At 42.2% G+C, this 23,417-nt stretch overlaps 1 pseudogene across 1 annotated transcript; it reads right to left on the bottom strand.

Annotated features, from left to right (window-relative positions):
- Positions 1 to 8,997: 8,997 nt before the first annotated feature.
- Positions 8,998 to 23,286, bottom strand: LOC147740921 (acyl-coenzyme A amino acid N-acyltransferase 1-like; annotated as a pseudogene). The gene is made up of 3 exons (XR_015299434.1): positions 22,831 to 23,286; positions 21,903 to 22,111; positions 8,998 to 16,841 (listed from the first exon to the last, which is right to left on the bottom strand). The product of XR_015299434.1 is annotated as an acyl-coenzyme A amino acid N-acyltransferase 1-like (transcript).
- Between the last annotated feature and the right edge of the window lie 131 nt (positions 23,287 to 23,417).

Consider the following 23,417-nt stretch of genomic DNA (forward strand, 5'->3'; position numbering starts at 1 on the left):
CCCAAATAGCTTCTCATGGTTGTTTGCCACCTCCTCAATGAGGTGCTCAAGTTCACTCTCACTGAACTTGATTTTTCTCTTCCTGGCCACTGCACCCTCCTGTGTAGCTGTTTGGGACATTTTGGCTGTCTCCACCTGTAATCAAACTACAGTTTGTTTTTCCTGCTCTCTCTCCCAGCACTCAGCTTCTGCCTCTCTGTTCCTCTCTGCACAGGTGGCAGCATGGGCTGATTCACTTCCTGGTTGTGATGTCATCATCCTGCTCCCAATGCGACTCTGTAGTTTTCACGGTCCCGCTATTTGCGAAATCGCTATTTGCGATATCGCAATTAGCGGGATTGCAAAATGCGAGAATGGTGGTTTTTCACGATAGCGATTCCTTAACATGGAATCGCTATTGTATTTAGCGATTTTGAGCGAATCTTTATTTTTTCGCTATCCTCATCAATGCATAGCTAACAGCGAGTCCTTATTTGCGATTCCTTAATAATCGCTAATAAGGAATCGCTATTTCTTTGCATGATGCATCTGGCCCTTGTCTTTGTGGGGATTACTTTAGTTACAGTTCTAACTTTTGTGGGGAACCGCTCTTAGAAATGGACATTTTTCCCCAAGTTGCTACTATACCATGTTTGCATTGCTCACATTATTGTTCTCTATGGTAGACAGTTTCATATTTTTATCTACAGCATGCTGAAACCCTTCTGGTCGAGTTGTGTGTTATAAAAATATGAAATAAAATTATTTTGTACACAGAGATGACAAAATAAACAAAGATGTGATGTACACATATTTACTGTCTAGATGAAACTTCAGAGAGTTGGAGCGGCCTTTAGTTGGGAGAGAGTTCCAAGAACTTAAAGGACTGAGACTTGCAAACTTTACACAGAAGTTTCAGGTCAAGGAGGAGGTTAAGACTGCCAGAGAATTCAGGCTCTGTGAGCCAAAGATGCATTGCAAATGTGAGTAATCACAGAATAGCCAGAGAGAGAAACTTTTATATTTTATAATATTTTTTCTTGAACACATACATGTGCTTTACACTTGTCTAATATATCTGCCCTTAAATTTGAAAATAAATTTCATCTCCATCTACTAAAGCCTTTCAGACCTTTTCAATGTTAGCCATAAATTGAATAGCATAAACGTTTCAAGGGTTGGACTGTAGTGTTGCGTGTTTATCTAGGTTCCTGATCGATACTGTGACCTTATGCCCCTATTCGGCTATAAATCCATTTATTCCCTATATTGGCATAACCGTTCAAGTGCGATTTTCTGAAAAGTCATCTCTGGCCTCACACGAACAGAGCCACATTCCAGCATAGTTCTCTCTGCCACTTCCTTTGCGACCAATTAGTGCAATGACAGAGCAGTAGTCACTATCTGATATTCCTAGATAACACTCCGAGTTCTTCAACAAGATAAAAACTTAGCAAACCTGGAAATCCCCGCTTGCTATGTTTTGATTAGTAATAGAACTCTAATGAGCAACTGATAACTATCACTTCCTAGTGACATCTTTAATTGACGTCTTATGTCCAGCAAACTTGCGTCAAACCCGGCACCTGTCAGGTATAAATATTACCAACGTTGCCTTAAGCAATGCCTGTTGTACGAGAGCTGTAAGCTGTGAGCAGTGAGCTGCAAGACCCCGTGTTGGTAAATCTAGCACTCTGTCGCTGCAGCCTGCTATCCTGTGGTGGTGAAGCTGCTGATACCATTATCGCCGCTAAAGCGCGAACTATGGTGCAGTACGCTTAAGGAGCTGAACAGCCGTCCCTCTGCGAAGACATCCAGCAGATTCCAGCTGCCCGCGGACGCTGTCCCCCCTCCTTCCTCGACGCGCTGAAGAGAAGCCGCTGCCTTTCTCGTGCAGAGAAATCCAGTACCGGCGCTTCCGGTTTACCCTCGCGGGTGACTGGGATATCGAGAGAGACCCCTGAAGGAGATACCAATCCTCCATCATTCTATTCAGAGGTATGGTGTTGACTAAACCCTTAGACGAGAATTCTTGAAACAAACCTTGGCAAAACCAACTTAACTTAACCTACTTACTTACTCCCCTTTTCACGTGTTAGGCTTAGGTCAGGCACACTGGGGTAGGCTTAGTTAGAAGCACCAGTTGAGTATGTTAGCCTAATGTATATATGACTGTATATATGTTTTATTACTTTTAAACCATTGTATGGCTAAGAAACCATATCAATGCTTTTACAGTTCTATTTCGCAATACTTATCTTACTGTACGTACTTTTCATAATAACAATTATTGCAATTGTGGCAATACATTTCTCTTGTACGAGAAGAAAGACTGTTCAATAAATGTTAACCCTTTATTGACAAACGCCCGTCTCTCTATTCTCTACATCTCGTGAAAGTAAACTGCACTAGACTGACTGAGTGAAATACATGTCTATTGTTTCACACGACCCTAGAGATCGACTCTTGATCTGAGGAGCAAAGTTGTCATGTTGCACGGTTGTTGGAAAACTGAATCCCTTCTTGTCTGTGCCAAGGAAGCTGATCACTTCCTATGCAGAGAAGAAAGTTTCCAGTGACCTCTGAGCTAGTTGGTAACACAACCCAATTAAGTTTAGCATAGTCAGTGGAGGCCTGGAATATCTGCAGTTCCACGTCGATACTACTGTTTATGTTATTCCAATGCGCAGGGCCTAGTGGGAAACTAGGAACTACACTACATGGCGCCCAACGTTTGGTAAGGCGATAAACTAACGCAAGACAGTAGAGTAACTCAGTCGTGCATATTTCACAGAGACCCCTTTCTCCCGTAAATACTCCAATAGACGTCTGGAGTGGGTGAAAGGTTAAAATCCGCCCAACCTTAGTAGGAAGAGATTCCTATGTAAAGCTCTGGTTTATTCAACGTTGAAGGATACAGTGTTCCAAAATATTGTGCACCTAATCTTTGTCTCCTTGGAGACCTACTCTGCAAACCTTGCATTTTAACAAATGTCGGTAGAAAACAACGGAACCTCGGGGGCCGCAGTAGATGCGACTCAGCAAGGTCCCGAACAAGCAGACCCGGATGCTATAATCATCCCGGTCCACTTAAAGAAAATCTATAACTTTAAAACTTATAGAGAACGGACTGACACCTCAAGGTGGTACAGTAATTTTCGTGATAGAGGCTCACGAGTATCGGCAGACAGAGGTATTCTATTCATGGATAAACTTTCCAGCGGCAAACGCTAGAACAAAAGAGTTTCACTATTATAAAATAGAGGAACCTCCGGAAGAGTACGCTCCTTTCGAGGAGATTGAAATTCCACTTAAATTTCAAGAGCACTTGCTCTGGTTTAATGGCGCCCTAAAACACAATGATCACATAACTAGGCTCGGTCCTCTAGGTAGACCAGGAGCCACGTGGCCGGTTCTAGCCAGCTACACACCACATCCTGACATTGCAAGAATGTCAAGAGAAGAGCTGTTAGCACAGCTCAAAACACTAATAAAAATACATAGGCAATTAGTCCAATATGTAATGCGGACTGCAACAGTCCAGCCAGCTGTTAATTCACACCAGCTGACCCCTCACCAGGGGAACACAAATAAAATTACACCACAGAACATACAGTCATGTCTTGGTAAAACACCCGTAAAACGGGAACAAATTCCTTTCTGGTTAGCACAGAAAATAAATCAAATAGAGGCAGTATTTCCTGATACTACCCCTATAGAGAAACACAGAATCTTGACCATCTGCCTTCCTATGGGAATCGCACCACACGTGGAGGACTGTGACACTTGGGGTACAGTCTTTGCTTCCATTTATACAAAAACACACGGTGTTCCGTCTATGGCGGTTATACCAGAAGTGCTAAAACAGATTCAAAATGAATTCGGTCCAGAGCCCGCTTTAAATCTAGGTATGAAATTACTGAAAGACTTCAAGCAGGTCTCGGCTATATTATTAGCCAACATAAAAGGAGAAGCAGCATCTGTGGCGATTCGCCAGAAGGTGAGGGAAACAGATATAAAAGATCCTGTTGAGCTTCAAAAATCATAGAAAAATGCTATGAAGAATTAGGTAGAGACAGCTTGGGTGGAAAACCAGTTAAGCCCCAACTGCTCGAAAATCCTGAAAAATTATTTATTAAAAATAATTTAAATACTCCTAAAAAGAGCTGGGATGGAAATAAACAATCCACTCCCAAGGAAAAAGTTTTCCAGTCCAGAGGAAGGTCTCCTCGACGGAGGGAAAGAACTCCGACTCGAGAACGCCAGTCTCCCCAGCGGGAGCCCTCTGAGAAAAGATATAACCTTAGAAATAGGGATAATCTGAAAAAACCTGATAGATATCAAAGTATTGATACACGTCCCTCTCGATCTCCTCCACAGAATTCGGAAAGAAGAGGACGGTCAGACCCAGGAGAGCACACCAAGTCCAAAGACAAGGAACCTGCTCAAATTAAAAAATCTCAATTTCCTAAAAAGAAGGTAGCCAGTATTAGAGTAATCAGCCATGCCGAGAATACTGAGGACACAGTTGAAAAACGGGGAGTGGGCATTGACAATGTTGGACAGTGCAGCAGAAATCAGTATAGCGCGCAAGATCTTGATGAGTCATCTGGAGACAGTGGACACGAATGAATACATTCAGGTTGAAACTGCCGACGCCAGACTTAGCGAGCCCCATAAAATATACGAAATAACATTGCGTATGGAGGGTGATAAGACTAGGAAAATTAAGGGTCTATTTTGGGATAAGCTCTCAAAAGGCTATGATATTCTGTTAGCTGAAAAAGATTGGCCCCCGGAGTTTGTCAGGGAGAGCCCTCGTGGCGAAGAAGTGATTATGCCTGCCTTCTCGAATCACATACCGATTCACAAAAAATATACATATGCAAGGAAATGGGCGGTAGCCCAGGCACCTGCATTGTATAAAAATCATGTAGGATGGGATGAGGATTCACCTCCTCACAAAATCCAACTAAAAAGTGAACCAACTGCCCAACGGCAGTATCCCATAAAGCAAGCAGCTAAAAAACAGGTCAGGGAGATCTTAGATCAACTTGAATACCAGGGGGTGATTGAAACATGCACCTCTCAAATGAACAATCCTTTGTTTCCTGTCTCCAAGCCAGACAATTCATATCGTCTAGTTTTGGACTACAGACACCTTAATACATGTTGCAAAACTTTTGCAGTACAAAACTCGCATAGTGCAGCCCTAATGAATAATATAGTTAGGAAAAAATACAAAACGACATTAGACATATCTAATGGTTTCTTTTGTCAAAACATTGCACCAGAAAGCAGATATTTGACCGCTTTCTCCGCATTTGGGTCACAGAAAAAATTCTGTCGACTCCCACAGGGGTTCAAGAACAGCCCAGGACTATTCTCAGCTAGGGTAACAGAGTTACTACAAATCTATGATGATGAAGCATTATCTTACGTAGATGATATTTATCTCACAGATGACGACTTGGATACTCACTTGAAGAGAGTGAACACCATTATACTTGGGTTCGCAGCAGAGGGTTACAAATTCAACTTTAAGAAGTCCCGAATTGCCCATCTGACAGTACTATTCTTAGGGTACGAATTATCAAGTGAAGGGAAAAGCCTAGCGGACAACTTCTTAGAGAAGTGCGCTGTACTCCAAGCTCCAAAAACGCTGAAGAATTTACAATCCATTCTAGGTTTTCTGAATTTCGGAAGAACTTACATTCTAAATTACGCAGAGAGGGTTAAAGCTCTCTACGAACTAATAAAACCTGATTTTAAACAAATCAATTGGACTCAAAAACACACAGAAATTTTGAGATCACTGCAAACAGACATGTTAGCAAAAACAAAATTAGACACACGTGACAACACACGTGATCTTGTAATCCGAGTCATCCCAGGAAGATGCGGATTCACGTACCTAACCTCTAATGAGGGAGAAAAGGTACCAATTTCAATTAAATCTCACTTGTACACACAAGCAGAAAAAACATTCAGTCACACAGAAAGAACTGTGAACGCAGTGCAAATCGCATTAGCAAATGAACGAGAACTAGCACACGGCAAAAGGATTAACATCCTCACAGCGGAATCCGCCTTCGAAGCGCTATTCAGCCCAGTAAACTTGCCTACAGTGTCACTGGATCCGAAATGGATACAGTGTATAGATTCTCTAGGAGCGGGAGACGTAAAATACTATTTCGCCCCGCAATACGAAGAACTGAATGATTTAGAGTATGAAGAAGAATATCCTCTGCCAATCGAAATTCTGCCTCTCCCACAATATGCCTGTATAATCTATACAGATAGCTCTGTACAGCATTTCAACGTAGAGAGAAAATCCTACGATGCAGCATGTGCGATCATTAAATGTCGTTGGCTGTGCGGTAAAATCAGACCGAAAGTAACAAAAACTGAATCTGTAAGAAAGTGTTCGATTCAGAGAACTGAAATCAGATCTTTAAAGATGGCGCTTGAAAATGCAGAACGCGAATTCCCGAGACTTATAGTGTGCGATTCTCATTTTTGCGTCAACTCTTACAATAACAAACTGCAGAGTTGGATTGAAAACGACTACAAAGATGATACAGGTGCCACAATAAAGAATAAATTGCTCTGGAACGAGGTAGCTCTTTTAAGTAAAGAACTACAAAAGACTCACGTGATTCACGCACAGAGTCTTCAACGTGATGGCGTTCACGTTGCAGGGAATTCATTGGCTAATACAGCCACCGCGGAAGCAACTAACCCGGCTTCCGTAGCCACAAAAAAGCGTACAGATAAATATATTGACGGGGAAACCATGCTGGCAGTAAAAACGACCGTAAAAGGCGACTGTGCAGCACTACCCGTAAACTATCCACTCAATTATGCATACATAATCGATGCAAACTCAGTTCCTTTTGCTCGAATCCCTGGAGTGGGGGACAGAGTAATTCCAAACATGAACAGGAGAATATTTTTAATAGCAGACGCACACATGGGTTTGGGTCTAAGGCACAGAGAGATCAAGGAATCACTGACTGAATTACAATCAGTATACTGGTGGCCGGGAATGAGTGTAGAACACCAAATATATGCAAACAACTGTGAAAACTGCAATAGGGATCGCAGTAGTAAACCATGCTACCGGCTACCAGTCAGAAAGAGCGTAACGCTGCCTACACCCCATCCTGCGTCCTATTAACAGTTAAGAGGAAAAGCACTTAAAAAATGAGGCCCCCAGCGCTCGGCTGACGCTAGAACGGTTATAAAAGATTTGCGAGTCCATATCGGCATATACGCAATTACCACGTTCCATTCTGACCAGGGTCCTGCTTTCAGCTCTCGAGCCTATAAGGAGGCCATGGCTAGCATGGGAATTGGGTTGCGGTATTCTTGTCCGTCATACCCCGGAAGGGAACAGTGTGGTAGAAAGAAAAAACCGGGACATAAAGCAATCTATAACAGCAAAGGTATTAGGTTCAGGCGCTGGGTGGGTCAAACATTTAATAAGTGTCCAGACTAGTCTTAACAACATGCCAAGAAATTCTCTAAAAGGTTTCAGCCTATACAAACTATTGTTCGGAATTAGAATGCGAGTTCAGGACCTCGATAGTCAGATGTCAGTTGTACAAGAAGAAACAAAGCACTTTGATGTAAAGGATCGTTTGGCTGTTTTACAGGAACTGAATGAAACAAGAAAATCATTAAGCAACATAAAGTTAAAGCAACAGCCAAGTACCACTGACGAGGCACCACCCGCAACAGCCCCAGCAAGGCCTGTCTGGATTCCAAAGATTGGGGATCTGGTCAGAGAAAAGATCGCGGTTAAGAAGGAATTTGGGCCTTCTTACAGAAAAGCAGTACCTGTCTTGGCAGTCACCGGAACAAGATCAGTTGTGCTACCGCCCCTTGCTGGTAAAAAGGAGAACAGAGTCGTGTCTATCGATCTGGTAAAACCACAAGCATGTGGCCTATAATCAACAGTAGGCCCAGTGGACTCCCAAGAAACAACAGAATACCCAAACTTGCAACAATCCAAGAGGTTCAAACTGAAAGACTCATCACATTCGATCAGCCTGCAGTGCACAATGAAGGACTATGCAATAATGCCATGGAACTCGTGCCTCTTGAAACACAGATTGAAACAGTTCGTCAAGAAACAACACCAGTCTACAATGATGTGGCATCAGAAAGTGCTACCGAGAGACAGATTGAAAGAACAATCCCTTCAATTGACAGAACTGCCTCTGGTTATTTCATCAACTTCGACAACTTCTCTGAAGAACTAAACGACCCCGAAGTGATGCCAGAAACAAAAAAGTCTTTTAAAGAAAAAGCAACAGAACTCTTTCATCAACTGAAGGAAATCTACCTTGTTTCCCCTTGGCTAGAGTTCTGGTTCGGTCTAGGTGTATTTTTCCTCCTGCTTTGGCTCATCATGGTACTGTGTTTGGGAAAATTCATTGAAGGAAAATATATTACAATGGACACAGCAAGTCAGAACATCAACCTAGTCCTGAAACCACACAGATCATCCCACGTGAAGAAAAGAGAACTGTCAACAGTAAATGTCACAGCAATTCCAATACCTGGTGGGTTAGTATGGGAGAAAACAGACTATGAGATATATGGTCCGGTCGAAATCCTGAAGTATCCTCATCAACTAAAGGTTTCCTTAAGTGACTTTGTGACACCTAGTACATTCTCTGATGATTGGGACTTTAACAGTATTAATGACATGATGTCTGATTTAGTAATGTCAGCTAGATTCACAGATCATGATTATTTACAAGGTTCATCTAGTTATGAGCAATTATTCTGTTACACCCACTATGGGGATCATTACTTGCATAAAACTGCACAGCCTAGAAATGTTTTTATGTATAATCAATGGGAACATTGTTCTACACCACCTAAAAGCAGTTCTAAAGCATTTTTTGAGAAATTCAAATACTTCTCAGGGTTTAACACCAGTGATGCAGAAACGTTTTATTACAAACTGTTAGATAAAACAGGAATGAAAACAATGCTGACAAATTCTAAATTGATATATTCAGAAGCATTTTATGACAAAATGATGACATTTGGTTTTGATTATTGGGAAAATAATATTGAAACGAAAACAATTTGGGGTACAAAAGATTGGCAGGTGCAAGGCATTGAAGCACTATTTAGAACCTGCATGATACCAGAACAAATGTTGTTTTAAATGACACTATACACCAAACATCTTGTCTTGGCCTAGCTAAGAACAAAGACCTTAAAACACCGTCTATACCAAAGCCAATACCTGAAAATGTAACTGCAGATATTGAGTTAGGCGTGTCACAAATTTTACATTTCAACAGAACACATCCTGATTGGAAAAAGTGGTTAATCTGGCCTACAGACACAAATAGCTGTCAAGATAGATTCCTGAATAAAACACAGGGTTTAAAAATGACCAGATTAGACTCGAGATATTCCCAGAGACAACATCCAGGGATTATAACAACATACAGTGTAGGGAAACTCTGCCTCGAATGGCTAACTACATCCACACTGGCTGAAATTTAGCAACACTTGTCTTTATTAAAAGATGGTGCTGATTTGCGCGATTTCATTCTTGGACCACGCAAACAGCGTCAAAAGCGTTTCATAGCGACCAGTATCTATGCTGCTTAGAACGAGGCTTGGAAAGTAAAGCAAATTGAAACTGCTGAAAAAATACGAGAAATTGATCGTATTAATTTGGAGAAATCACTTTCTGTAGTAGACAATGGGTTAATGACTCTGTCTTCCAGAATATATTCGTTGGACAATATTGTATCCTCTGCCTTTGATGTGATAGACAGAGATTTGCTTATGTTACAACATGGCCAGTCTCAATTACGCTCTATTATAGAATTAGGCTGGACGCTGCAAAATCTTCGTTCAGGCTATGTGCCTTGGCGTTTAATCAACACAACGTCATTATTTTCCAGTTTTAACCTTACTGATAAACAGATCAGTTTGGCACAGAAAGGAGCAGACTATACAATCCTGAGCATCGAAAAACTCGAGAGATTACCATTGACAATGTCAGAGAGTCCTGTCATTGAATGGATAATACACGGAATTATCACAATTCCGATAACAACTTTCCGATTTAAAAAGTGCCTTGAGTACATACCTGCTGGCCAGTATGAACAATTGGGTAAAGGATATGTAAAATCTGAATGGAAATTACCATATACTCATTCTTGCTATAGTGACAGCGACAAAAATTTATTTCTTAGTGGTGACAATTGTAAACATTCACTAAGCGGTATACTTTTGTGTCAGAGTATTAATTTACACGGAGCATGTGATGGAAATTCAAACAACCTTTCATGCCACCAGCTAGTCACACCTGCAACTCACATAGAGACCTTCTTTATGCAACTCGCGAACGGGAGTTACATTCTTAGAACGGATCACAGATGTTGTGGCCTCGCGCCAGGGAAAAGTTATCTAGTAGAAGTAACATCCATGGTCAAATGCTGTATGCAAGCATTGTTCCCGAGTGGGCCTCCAGACATAGTGACTTCCATCTGGCCTCGTCTGAATCTCTATTCTATACGAATTGATACATTAAGCAAAGTTAAATCTGTACTTTTACAGACAACAGTGCCTATAACGTAATCTAAAGAGACGTATGATCTTCTAGTTGCAAGGACAGCTACTGAAGTTCATGACCTTTTATCAACAAATTGCCCCGTGCATTTCGTAGAAATGTTCAGCCAACTCCTTAACATGTCTAGTGCAACAAGCATCCCAGGCATATTTAAGACAGTCTTTACGGGACTGCTAACACCCTTCCAGGCAATTTTGGGAATCTTTCCTAATTTTGTGCACTCCATTTTTGGCGGCATACCATTATTTTTGGGACTCGTCGCAGGGATTCTATTTTTGACCCTCCTGCTTCGTTATGGCAAGCCTCGGCTCAGACATAGCTCCCATGGGAATGGAAGAGACAATCCTAGCAATGCGCTACCGGGACAGGATAACTAACGTCCTTGGATTGGCCAGGCTGAGAGATCTAAACATGACCTGGTTCCTTTCATTCAGACCGATATGGCAAAATTGCATTTTACCTGTGCTACGGTGTATGCTTTGCGGCGATGAATGCGTGTTGGACATCTGTCTTTCACTTCCATCAGCAGTACCAATGGACGTCGATACTTTGCTCAGTCCAATAACGGCTCACGCATTGTGTTGTCCCCAGCGGCTACCAATCCTGATGACAGCGTTCGTGGAGACTCCTGTGCTACAGCCAAGTGGTAACAGTGGAGCGAGTGACAAAAGCAACATCACCCAGGTACAACGTTCTATGAGCATTGCTGGTCCTGCCTTCGATGACAGCAATCATTCTCACACCTGCCAAGTTACAGCGCTTTCTAATTTGGTTGAACTATCACCTGAATTTGTAGACCAATTCTTTGAGAGCCTGTCTGATACGATGTTCTCACCCGTAGAGAAACAATAACTTTTTGAGAAGCTTTTCCGACACACAGCGTTCCCATGAACTCTGAATTCGGCCTTCAGTTTTGTTCAACAAAAACTGCCAAGAGCTTTGGAAATCTATTTTCTTTGAATTGGACAATTTTTTTAATATTGACCCTTTTTGGCACGAACAATTCTTTGCTTAACGTAAAAACTATTCTTAGAGAACAGAAGCTTCACACTTCTATTTCTAAAACACATCTAGAGACATAACAACATTACACCAGCCTCTAGCACACATGTTATTACAATGCATTTTTATGTGATGATTTATCTCGCATTTCTTCTGTCAGAGACACTTCATGTGTAATTCTTTATGCATAATCGTTCATTGATTTCATATGCAATAATTTTTGAATGATTTCTATGCTTTTTAAAAACGTACAGTACCTAAATTCCATGTATTACAAGTACGCCTATTTCGAATGCATTTATGTATTTTGGGGTGGGCAATGTTACACATGCATCTAATTGCTTTAGTTTTAGTAATTTTGATGGACATTAACCCGTGGAGTGGGTGTTGCGTGTTTATCTAGGTTCCTGATCGATACTGTGACCTTATGCCCCTATTCGGCTATAAATCCATTTATTCCCTATATTGGCATAACCGTTCAAGTGCGATTTTCTGAAAAGTCATCTCTGGCCTCACACGAACAGAGCCACATTCCAGCATAGTTCTCTCTGCCACTTCCTTTGCGACCAATTAGTGCAATGACAGAGCAGTAGTCACTATCTGATATTCCTAGATAACACTCCGAGTTCTTCAACAAGATAAAAACTTAGCAAACCTGGAAATCCCCGCTTGCTATGTTTTGATTAGTAATAGAACTCTAATGAGCAACTGATAACTATCACTTCCTAGTGACATCTTTAATTGACGTCTTATGTCCAGCAAACTTGCGTCAAACCCGGCACCTGTCAGGTATAAATATTACCAACGTTGCCTTAAGCAATGCCTGTTGTACGAGAGCTGTAAGCTGTGAGCAGTGAGCTGCAAGACCCCGTGTTGGTAAATCTAGCACTCTGTCGCTGCAGCCTGCTATCCTGTGGTGGTGAAGCTGCTGATACCATTATCGCCGCTAAAGCGCGAACTATGGTGCAGTACGCTTAAGGAGCTGAACAGCCGTCCCTCTGCGAAGACATCCAGCAGATTCCAGCTGCCCACGGACGCTGTCCCCCCTCCTTCCTCGACGCGCTGAAGAGAAGCTGCTGCCTTTCTCGTGCAGAGAAATCCAGTCCCGGCGCTTCCGGTTTACCCTCGCGGGTGACTGGGATATCGAGAGAGACCCCTGAAGGAGATACCAATCCTCCATCATTCTATTCAGAGGTATGGTGTTGACTAAACCCTTAGACGAGAATTCTTGAAACAAACCTTGGCAAAACCAACTTAACTTAAGCTACTTACTTACTCCCCTTTTCACGTGTTAGGCTTAGGTCAGGCACACTGGGGTAGGCTTAGTTAGAAGCACCAGTTGAGTATGTTAGCCTAATGTATATATGACTGTATATATGTTTTATTACTTTTAAACCATTGTATGGCTAAGAAACCATATCAATGCTTTTACAGTTCTATTTCGCAATACTTATCTTACTGTACCTACCTTTATGTTTGACACAGTATTTAAAGACCCCCATTGGTAATTTGAGGCCATGTGATCAAGGCCGTTTTGTGACGGCCGAAACGCGTCATGCCGATGGCGAGGAAAAATAAAGCCACTTGTTAAATCTTACCTTGGAGTTTTGGTGATCTGTTCCACGGTGGTGCGAGGAGACGCATTGCAGGACCCTGTGTTTTGATACTTTTCATAATAACAATTATTGCAATTGTGGCAATACATTTCTCTTGTACGAGAAGAAAGACTGTTCAATAAATGTTAACCCTTTATTGACAAACGCCCGTCTCTCTATTCACTACATCTCGTGAAAGTAAACTGCACTAGACTGACTGAGTGAAATACATGTCTATTGTTTCACACGACCCTAGAGATCGACTCTTGATCTGAGGAGCAAAGTTGTCATGTTGCACGGTTGTTGGAAAACTGAATCCCTTCTTGTCTGTGCCGAGGAAGCTGATCACTTCCTATGCAGAGAAGAAAGTTTCCAGTGACCTCTGAGCTAGTTGGTAACACAACCCAATTAAGTTTAGCATAGTCAGTGGAGGCCTGGAATATCTGCAGTTCCACGTCGATACTACTGTTTATGTTATTCCAATGCGCAGGGCCTAGTGGGAAACTAGGAACTACACTACAGTAGAAGACCTTCAAGAGGAAGAGAGAAAGGATTTGATGATGTAGAAGATCTGGGTTAACTCATTAGTTAAGATGCTTTGGTGAATGATATGTTATGTTATTGGGATTTGTAAGGCGAGCCCATCAGCCGGGAAGGTTTCCAGGTGCCCTAAAATGAACTAAATGATTACCTGAATAGAGCCTAGTAGAAAAGCCAGGTTTGCCGTGTTCTTCTAAATTCTAGAAGGGAGTTGGCTGCTCAGATGCTAGCTGTGGGGGTAGCTCATTCCCGGTGTTGAGGAGATGTAGTAGAAGGAACATCCACCCATATTGGTGTGTGTCCCCCGCATCCAACGAACAACCTCCGGCGGCAGATCCTTCTCCTACCTCGCCGCCAAGACCTGGAACACCCTCCCCACCACATACGGCAGACCCAAGACCTACTCGCCTTCAGAAGACTCCTCAAGACTGGGCTCTTCGAGTAGTAGCAGCACCCCCTCCCCTCAGGGCCTAGAGACCCTCACGGGTAAGTAGTGCGCTTTACAATACTCTGATTGATTGATTGATTGATTGAAATACAGGGAATGTGGGCGAGGTGCAGACCAGCCAATCTGAGGTGTCTGGTCGCGGTGTAGAAGCAGAAGGTAGGAAGAGTCTAGGTTGTGCAGTGCCTTGAAGGTGAGCGTGAGAAATGTGAAGTGCATGTGTTTGTCAATAGGGAGCCAGTGTAGGCATCTGAGGTGTTTGGAGATGTGAGCTCAAAGAGGAAGGCTGAGCACGACCGGTAAAATGTAGAGAGACAACATTCAGAAAGAAACCCAATGTAATGTAAATGTAAATGCCATTTGTAAAGCGCACAGCTACCTCCAACGGAGGTGTCCCGGCGCTGTCCGTATACTGCTTAGGAACCCTTCCTAGTTTTTCCCTGTGGAATGTCCACTCCTGGGCACCCCCAAGGTGAAGCCAGGCATCCCAGCGCTGTTGGGGCCGTTGTGTAATGACAAGGTTGTGATGCCAAGAGTGGATAGTGAAGACTGGAGGTTGGAAAGGCCCCAATGTCAAATACGGCAGAGAGATTAAGAAGTATGAGGAGGGAAGAGAAGTGATGAAAAGCAAAGGTTGTGAATTTGGACACACTGCATGGTAGAGTTTCAGCAGAATGCAGAACATAAAACCAATTTAAGGGGATCCGTCAGGTTGTGAGTGGTGAAAAAAGGGAGCAGGTAGGTTAAATACTAGCCGTTGAAAGATTGTAGAGAAAAAGGGGTGGTTTTGATATCTGGCCCAATGTCTACTGTGGAGAAAGTAAGGGTTCATTCACTGTGTCTGGAAAATGGTCAGGAACCTAGATTTAAAAATGTGACTTTGAATGAAATCACACCTAAAAGATCTCAATGGTGGTCTTCCTCATGTACCTTCCATCTCTTACAGACTAGAATACCCTACCAATCAAGAAGAGATAAAACACCTGGCGGTATCAGCCATCATGGTATGTATCTTGGTCACAGGAAAGCATTTTCTTGCGCAACAGATTACTTCAAGGCATCAAAAACTATTTGGCCAAATGGATGAGAAGCCTCTACCTCAGCTCCAAATATTCTGCGTAGCTCACTTCTACTATTTCTACTTTTTGGGAACCTCAGGTCTCCTAGCCCCATTCTGCTTAATTTCAGAAGAGAAGGTGTAGCGGATATTCCCAGTAGTGGCACCATTACCATGGACCTCCTTTCCTGTCCATATTTGATGCATGAAAGAACTGTTGTAACTCAAGAAAAAACTTGGCTCTTCTCCATTCGTGAGACAGCTATTACCACAACTATGGTTTACACCCCTTATCAACACAACGCCTTATCTGGTTTATTCATGCTATATGTGGCTAAATTCTACCTCCAGTTGGTATCCCTTTCTGGCCCCATAAAGGGTAGGTATCACTACTGTTTTCAAAGGGAAGAGAAAAAAACCTTTGCCATTACTTTCTACTAACAGTACAGAATATTCCTATATATCACAGAAAACGGACCTACATTATACTTTTGTGCTCATTCCTAGAAGAAATGCAGAAGTTTACTAGTGGAAAATCTTCATTGCTCACTAGAATATTTCTGATCTTTACAGTTGATACAGCATTCTAATCAGACCTCAAGACCACATTCTGACGTACTTCATTAATCCTATAGTGGTATTAGATTCCCTTCACCCTCCAGCCAATACATCTTCCGTAAACTGATCCCCCAAAATCCTTTAAGTTTCCTGAAGATATACCTCATTCCAGCATAAAGATCTGCTCCGGGCTTAATCTATTCATCTCCTTCTTACTTCAAGAAGTTTCTATGACACAGGATTTGCTATCAATCATTTCTTGAGTGGAAGGAGTATGAGGTCTGGCGAGTGAATAACTTTTGCATCTGAAGCAGCAATTTCCTATAAGGTTTTTGGCTTAGTAGTGATCATTTTAGGCACTATCGTCAAGGTTTTGGGAACAGTTGACTTCCAACTGGCAGAAGGCCCAGAACGCCCTCTGCCTTTTGTAGGACATGCATGTTTTGACTGAATGCTGTCCAATATTTCCAGAGGACCATGTCCCAAGTGCAACTGAAAGAACCTTTGGATCTCCGACCACAAATGTTCCTGTGCTTTAGCGTGAGCCACCAACTCCCCTCCCCAGAACATGGGCTCCAAAAAGTTTGTGACATGTGACATCCTGCAAAATGGCAGATATGGGGGTTCGATCAGGTGGCCAGCACCTGGGTAAAACAGAACGCAACCATTTTTTCTTCCATGCCTCCTCAGCCGCTCCATTGCCACCTCAGCATACTCCTTGCTATTCAAGTTCCTGTCTTCACAGCCGGCAATAAAAAGATTGTGACCCTCTGGTCTCTACTCCGGGATCAAGCAGTTCTGGCACTCAGGATCTCGAGGGTCCATCAGCAAGTGGGAGACATTAACAGCCCCAGAATCAGTCCAGAAAATCCTTTCAGTGCGGTGTGGAGCGCAAGGCATGTGCAGGTCTTTATAGTGGTACGGGGTTCCATTCATACTGCTGGGTCCATTAATGCACACCGTTGCCTTCACCTGCTTCAGGAACGCAGCCATAGTCAATGCAATCTCTGCACCTTTCGAGACTGCTAATACTCAAATTCCAGGTCCCAGGACCTAAGCGAGAAAAATAGTCACAATTTGGAATTTAGTGGTAGAAGGAACAGGAAGCACCAACGTTTAACAAAAAAGACAAATCAACCACAAAATATAGGGTGTGCCTGACATAAGCACAATGCACAAGCTTGATAACTACAAAGAAATTCCAGATCACCGTAAAAAGAAAAAGAAACTGGTTTGTGCCTCCAATGATGGAATGTGTTTACAAAATTCAAGCAATTACATTTTATTGAATGGATTTTTAGCCACTCAACCTCTAAAAAAATATATTGACAGATTACAAACAATATTGCTTGATTTACTCAATCTTTGATGGTGGTGGACAACACAAATTCTTTCACCAATACATTGGTTCCAATAGCTATTGTTTATAGTGCAACTTGATAGCTTAATTGACATCATTAGACAGTGCTGCAAGAAATAAACAATCATATTCTCCTTACTTTATAGAAGTAAAAATACAAACAAGAAGTTTACTTTTCACATGAAAAAGAGGCAAAAGTAGACATTTCATAAAAACACATTTTTCATGTCGGAGGAAGATTTAAGGAGCTGCAACACAAAAATATGGTCGACACTACTGATGTTGGAGGATGCCGGAAGGAGGTATGATTCAGGGAAGCTTTTTTCCACCTGCAAAATATATAATACTGTTCTTCCTAATAAGAAGTTTTGAAGTGCGTCTCCATAAAAACTCATATAAGAAAGCAGCTACGGCTTACTTTAAGAACTTAATCAAAATGAGCATTAAAGAAAAAAAATCAAAGGAAGTGACATGTTTCAGAATTCTGAGAAGTACAAACAAGATTTTATCTACAAAATTCTGGGTTTTGTGGGCATTGTTGAGAAAGTTTGTGCTCTCGCGATTTGATTCCTGCCACTTCTAGAATGAGGCAACCAAACCACGTGCATTTGGATGTGTAGGGCAGTCGCCAAATCAGAACCTGCAAGAAAATCAATGCTACTCAAGGGCTTCACCTCGATCTGAGCACATGTCTTGTACCTGTTTAGCAGTGGCGGTCTTTGTGCGACTCACCAGTTGGGCACAAAGATGTTTCAGGCATGAAAGACTACAGGATACAGCTGTCTGGGTCATTATTGGCAGAAACTCAAGGAATAAAGGGGGGAAGGTACTCACAATAAAGTGGAAACAAGCATGTGTAACTATCATGCATGCTATGTGACCGATGCCATCCTCACTTTAAAGAACATGAGCAGCAAGCATACTTCGCTGACAGACCACATCTTCACAAACACCTCAACAACCATGGCAAACAAGCAGCACCGACTCATACCCATGACAGGTAGGTGACCATGTTTAAACCATGCTCTATGCATAAATCATTACTTTAACCAGAGAAACAGTCTATTTACCATAGAGGATGGTTTACTCACGAGAGCTGATAAACTGATACCTCCTGTGAACCTTATCATCTAATTCTATAAACAGTACACAAGGGACATTTGGGTGCCATATTAATTAAAAGAAGGGTATACGCATCTTGTCTCACCTTATTAGTGGCAACAAATGGACGTAAAAATTGATCAATTAGTGAGAGATTGTCCAGTTTGTGCCACTTGTGATAAGTCACTTAAAACATCTCCACCAATCATGATGCCGATAGAATGTACTTCTGGCCCCTGAAAGAAATAGGGAATTTATCTGGTAGGGCCATTCAATTCTCTTCCACATCATTCACGTTATGCCTAGGTTCTTAAGGATTACTACTCGAAATGTCTTCATGTAAAATTTGTAAGTGAACCGATTTCCAAATCTGTGGTGATATTTCTAACAGATATTTTTCATGTGTGAAGGTTTTCCGGAAAAATTGATTTCTGAAAATAGGGTATAGTTTGTATCAGTTGGGGTTGAGATTTTCTTAAAGGAAAGTTACATTAAGCATTTGAAAAGTTCACTATATCAACAACTAATGAATGGTCTGATAGAACACTTTAACTGGGTCGCATTCGGTGGGTGTAAGCTAATAAGTGTGTCTTCAATTTTGTTTTCCAGACCATGTTATGGTTCTCAGAATCATGCCCCATTTAACCACGGGGGTGTCTCCCTTTGAAGCTTTTAAAGGCAGAAAACTGGCAAAGCAATTTAGACCTGCTTGAATGTTCACACTTTAAAGAACCATATTTTTATTCAATCTGATGTTAAGAAAACTCAATTGAAACAAAAAACGTATCATGATGTTAAAAAATGTGTTAAGACATTCCTAGATTTGTAGTTGATTGGGTACGCATCATAACATCGAGCTTTGTCAAGAAAGGTGACCCAAAATATTCTGATCCAGTAAAAGTAAGCAGAGTGTGTGGCAAAGCTATGCGAGTGAATGGATGCAATTGGTGGAATGTAGTCAGGGTGTCCAAAATACCAGAGAAATTTAAAGAAGTGCATTTTGTTGAACAAATGTTTCCAGAAAACAAAAACCAGCGGCTCCTGTGTCAAGTATACTCAATGTTTCAGTGACTGTAAAAGTTAGTGGCCAACTGTACATGTGGTTCTTTCTAAGAAACACGTGTGTGGAGGAGTGTCAAGTTCCACAGTGTACCATGGCGATTTTGTTAATGTACTAAGGGTCATACCGAAAGATTACAATTATTAAGAGTGTCTGTATTAATACTAAGTTTATATTTAGCCTGATTGTTTTTTGTTACCTGTTATTGTTATTGTTGGATGTTTTTATTGATCCTCAAAAAAAAGGAGACTACTTAATGTAACATGTGGGTAGCATGTAGTGCTCAATGTATTACATTAAGTGCAGATGTTGTTTAGTGGTTTTGTGTTGGTAGGGTCCTTTACTATTTCTGTTCTCTTAGGGTTCTACTGTAGACTGCATGAACTTGAGCATATTTAGAATGTGTTATATGAGCAGAATTCGATGGTTGGAGCTACGCCTGGAGCAGTCTGGCATTATATACATTGTATGTGGTTCCAGTAATGAATCTACATTTAAAATTAACTTGGTGTTTGTTTCTCACTCACTTTACAAAGATGCAAACATAAAATAACAGAAACAGGCATCTTCACAATGTAACAGCCATGTTTTCATTGATCCCTTCACTGATGTTAACTCTCATTTCAATTTACCCAGAAAATAATTTCAAACCCACCTGTTACTATGTACAGCAATCAACAAGGCGGTTGCTTCATATAAATTTACTGCTCATATGGACAGGAAAGCATTGGCCTCACTCATTATGAAAAATGTCCCTCCGTGATGTGTTACCAGTAAAAGGAGTGGGTTTCACTACATATATGATCGATAAACTTGTTTTTGTTCCCTTTAATGATACCATTCATGTGGTGGAGTTTGGCATGCTACTGCTGAGTAAGCCTGGGCAAAGCACTACGCTACGCTCGCGTAGTTTGCGCAACTTCGCACTACGCGAATTGCACGCTGCACATAGCAAACATTCGTAGGGTAGCGCAGCAGTCATTTTTTGCTTGCTCGCGGTCCTCAACATCAAGTTGGCGACTGCGAGCATGCAAAATGACATCTTAGCGAGACTTTTTCATCATTCACAATCAGCAACATCAAGTTGCCGATCGCAAGCGTGGAAAATAAACCTCCCAGTGAGATTCCCGGTGAGATTCTCAACGCGGGGAGGTCAGGTTTCTCATTGCGAGTGGCCGCATATGCTCGGGACCGCTCGCGATGAGAAACTACGAGTCTGTGTTGAGAAAGCTGCCGCTCGAGTAAAAATCTACTGGAGCGGCAGGAAACGACAGCTCGCACTGTGCAAGATGCCGTTTTCAATGATTGCACAGTGCGGACAAGTATCCGGCACTGTACAATCATAGCGAGCAATGCACTATGCAGTTTGCGTAGTGCTACGTGTAGTTCGCGAAGTGCGAAGCGCTACTTCGTGGGCTACACCCAGGGTTAGCTGGGAGTTGTTTAAGAGCAGATACATATCTGTGAAATACTGATCAAGTTACCATTTGAGGTTACAACTATGAGATGTGGGTATTAAACAGCCACCCAGGGAACAGCAAGGTATTCAGCTTAGACACAAGTGTGCAACAAATAATAGGGAAGCAAGAGGTGCCACTGGCATCCTAGTGTGTCATTGATTACAAAAATTCACGATTTAATGGGCCATCTAAAAACAAACTCTTGTCTGGCTGGGTCAGTGGAGAAGCGTGGCTCAATGGTTAGAGCGGCAGACCCTGATGCAGAGGTCTGGCCCGGGACCAGGGTTCAATTCCTGACTCGGCGGCTCTTGGACTCAATTTCCCCGGACCTGATAATTCTCGCCTCGTGCCTAGTCTAATCATGGGTCCCACTCTGTGACTCTGGGCAATAGCTTGCTTAATCTCCACAACGGCCCCAGCAGTGCTGTGGATGCCTGGCTTCACCATGGGGGTGCCCAGGAGTGGACATTTCACAGGAAAGCCAGGATGGGTTCCACAGCGGTATGAATACAGCGCTATGAGGCCTCCGGGTAGAAGTGTGCTATATAAATACTCTACATTTACATTTACATTTGCTACCCTAGGGTGGAAGCTGATGAATCCTGCAGTGATCCTAGCTATACCATGATGAAGAAGCTAACATGGCTACCGATTTTATGAAGTGACCTAGCAGCATCTTTTGGCAAACTGTTATGTTATAATTAATGGATTAAGTTAATAGAAAGGAAGCTGATAATAGTTCTATGATTCTTAAAGAAAAGGTTAAAGACTTTTGTTTTTGAAAGTGAATTGGTTTTGATTGCTTATATGTGCCTGGATACCTTACAGTGTTGACACAATGAAAGTGTACTAGACTGAAGTGAATTGAACTCCTTGGTCATCCAAAAAGTAAAACAAGGTTATAATTGGCCCACAGCCATTAACTTAGGATGATTCTAGACAAACTCTGCATATAAAGAAGGTCACAAAGGGAATGGACTTTGGTTAAATGTTCTTCCATCTCGAGACAGCTGGTGTTTTTAACACTGGCAATAATACAAACACTGTTCCAGGGACTGGGGACCAGAGCAAAGTAGCAGCCACTCAAACATTCTGGAAACAAGAGGACTGGGGTTCATTGCTCAAACACCCACCTTTGGATGCTTTAATAACAACTCTGCTGCTTCTTCAAAATACTCCAGGTCAACCTCGCTCAAGACGTGTGGCAGGTCATCATAGCCAGAGTAGGCCAAGGAGAGAGAGGCAAAGCCACAGCTGCCCAAGAGCCCGCTGCGGTACTCCACCAGGCCGCCAGCTCCACCAAACCAGTTTATCACGCCGGGGAAAGGACCCTCTCCTGGAGAAGGAAAGCAGAGGCCAGTGAAATCGAAGAACACCAAGAATGGGAAGACAGGTGGGGGCACAGAAAGAGAAAAGAGAATAACTGGAAAGGCGTGAGGAAATAAGAATTTTAAACAGTCCACAAAATGTTCTAGCCAAAATATTGACTAGCACAACAGCAAGAAGGTTTATATATACTGGAAACCATATATTTACTATACTTAACTCTACACGTATGTGCCTTGAAGATGTAGATCGAGAAGGTAAACATATGTATGCAAGTATTGATCTGCTATTCTGGACCCCACATTTATGGACCTTGATGTATATGATGTCATCAAGGTCCATAGGTGTGTGGTTAAGAACAGTCAATCTGTACTGGCCAGCACATAATGATCTTTATAATACGTATATATAGATAAGTATAGCTTTACTACTCCTAATTCCAAGTCTAAAAATAGAAAAATTCCTACAGAAGACCAAAAACAGCGGCAGTGGAATCACATCTGAGTTCCAGATCTGGTGGTTCTTTAGAAATTAAATATGGCGACCAAGCAAGAACTTCAATGAGCCTCACAAATAAATCAGAATATCCCTTTCTGGTCTTGGGCATGTAAACAGTTGAACTGAAAGGTATCCTTACACCATCCAATTTCACCAGTATCATAACTCAAGTATAAATACATACAAGAGACAAGACTATAGGAGGGCTCTACTGAGGATGAAGTCACTCATCTGGAGGTGGAAAAAGAGCTCCTCGAACTCTACCCTCTGTAATCTGTATCGCTGGACCCCGGGAGCCATAAACCACCTCTCCCCCGTTCGGCTAGCCAGTGGAAGTGCATCAGGGACAGGTGCCGTCTGTATTGAGTCATAAACTCCCACGGTAATCTGGAAGGGGCTGCCCATAGCATCCCACTTAGTCAGACTATAGAATGGCTTGATGGATTTGAGGGCCCAGAAGAGCCCCATTGGAAGCACCCCTCGGTAAGAACCACCACTGGCCTCAGCCCGCTCCAGGTCCACCTCCCCGGCGGCGTCCCCTCGGTAGTATGCCTTAGACTGGAATTCGTAGCCCTTGTCATCCTTTAGAGAAGCCCGAAGAGTCACCAGCTGGTTTGTCTCTAAGCCAGCGACATGGATTCGTACATGCTCGTCAGCGAGGGACACCTCAGGAGTTACAATGATCTGGATCATTGATGAACCAATTCACTACCTGGGTGTGTATGTTGTTACCTGTAGGAAAAACACACAAAAAGGGAAAACAATTAAGAATAAACGCTCTAGTGAGTTCTCAACAAGTCAGTTCATGGTTGAACCATATACAT

This window comes from Lissotriton vulgaris, chromosome 1_1 (genome assembly GCF_964263255.1).
Source record: "Lissotriton vulgaris chromosome 1_1, aLisVul1.2, whole genome shotgun sequence".
Taxonomy (NCBI): Eukaryota; Metazoa; Chordata; class Amphibia; order Caudata; family Salamandridae; genus Lissotriton; species Lissotriton vulgaris.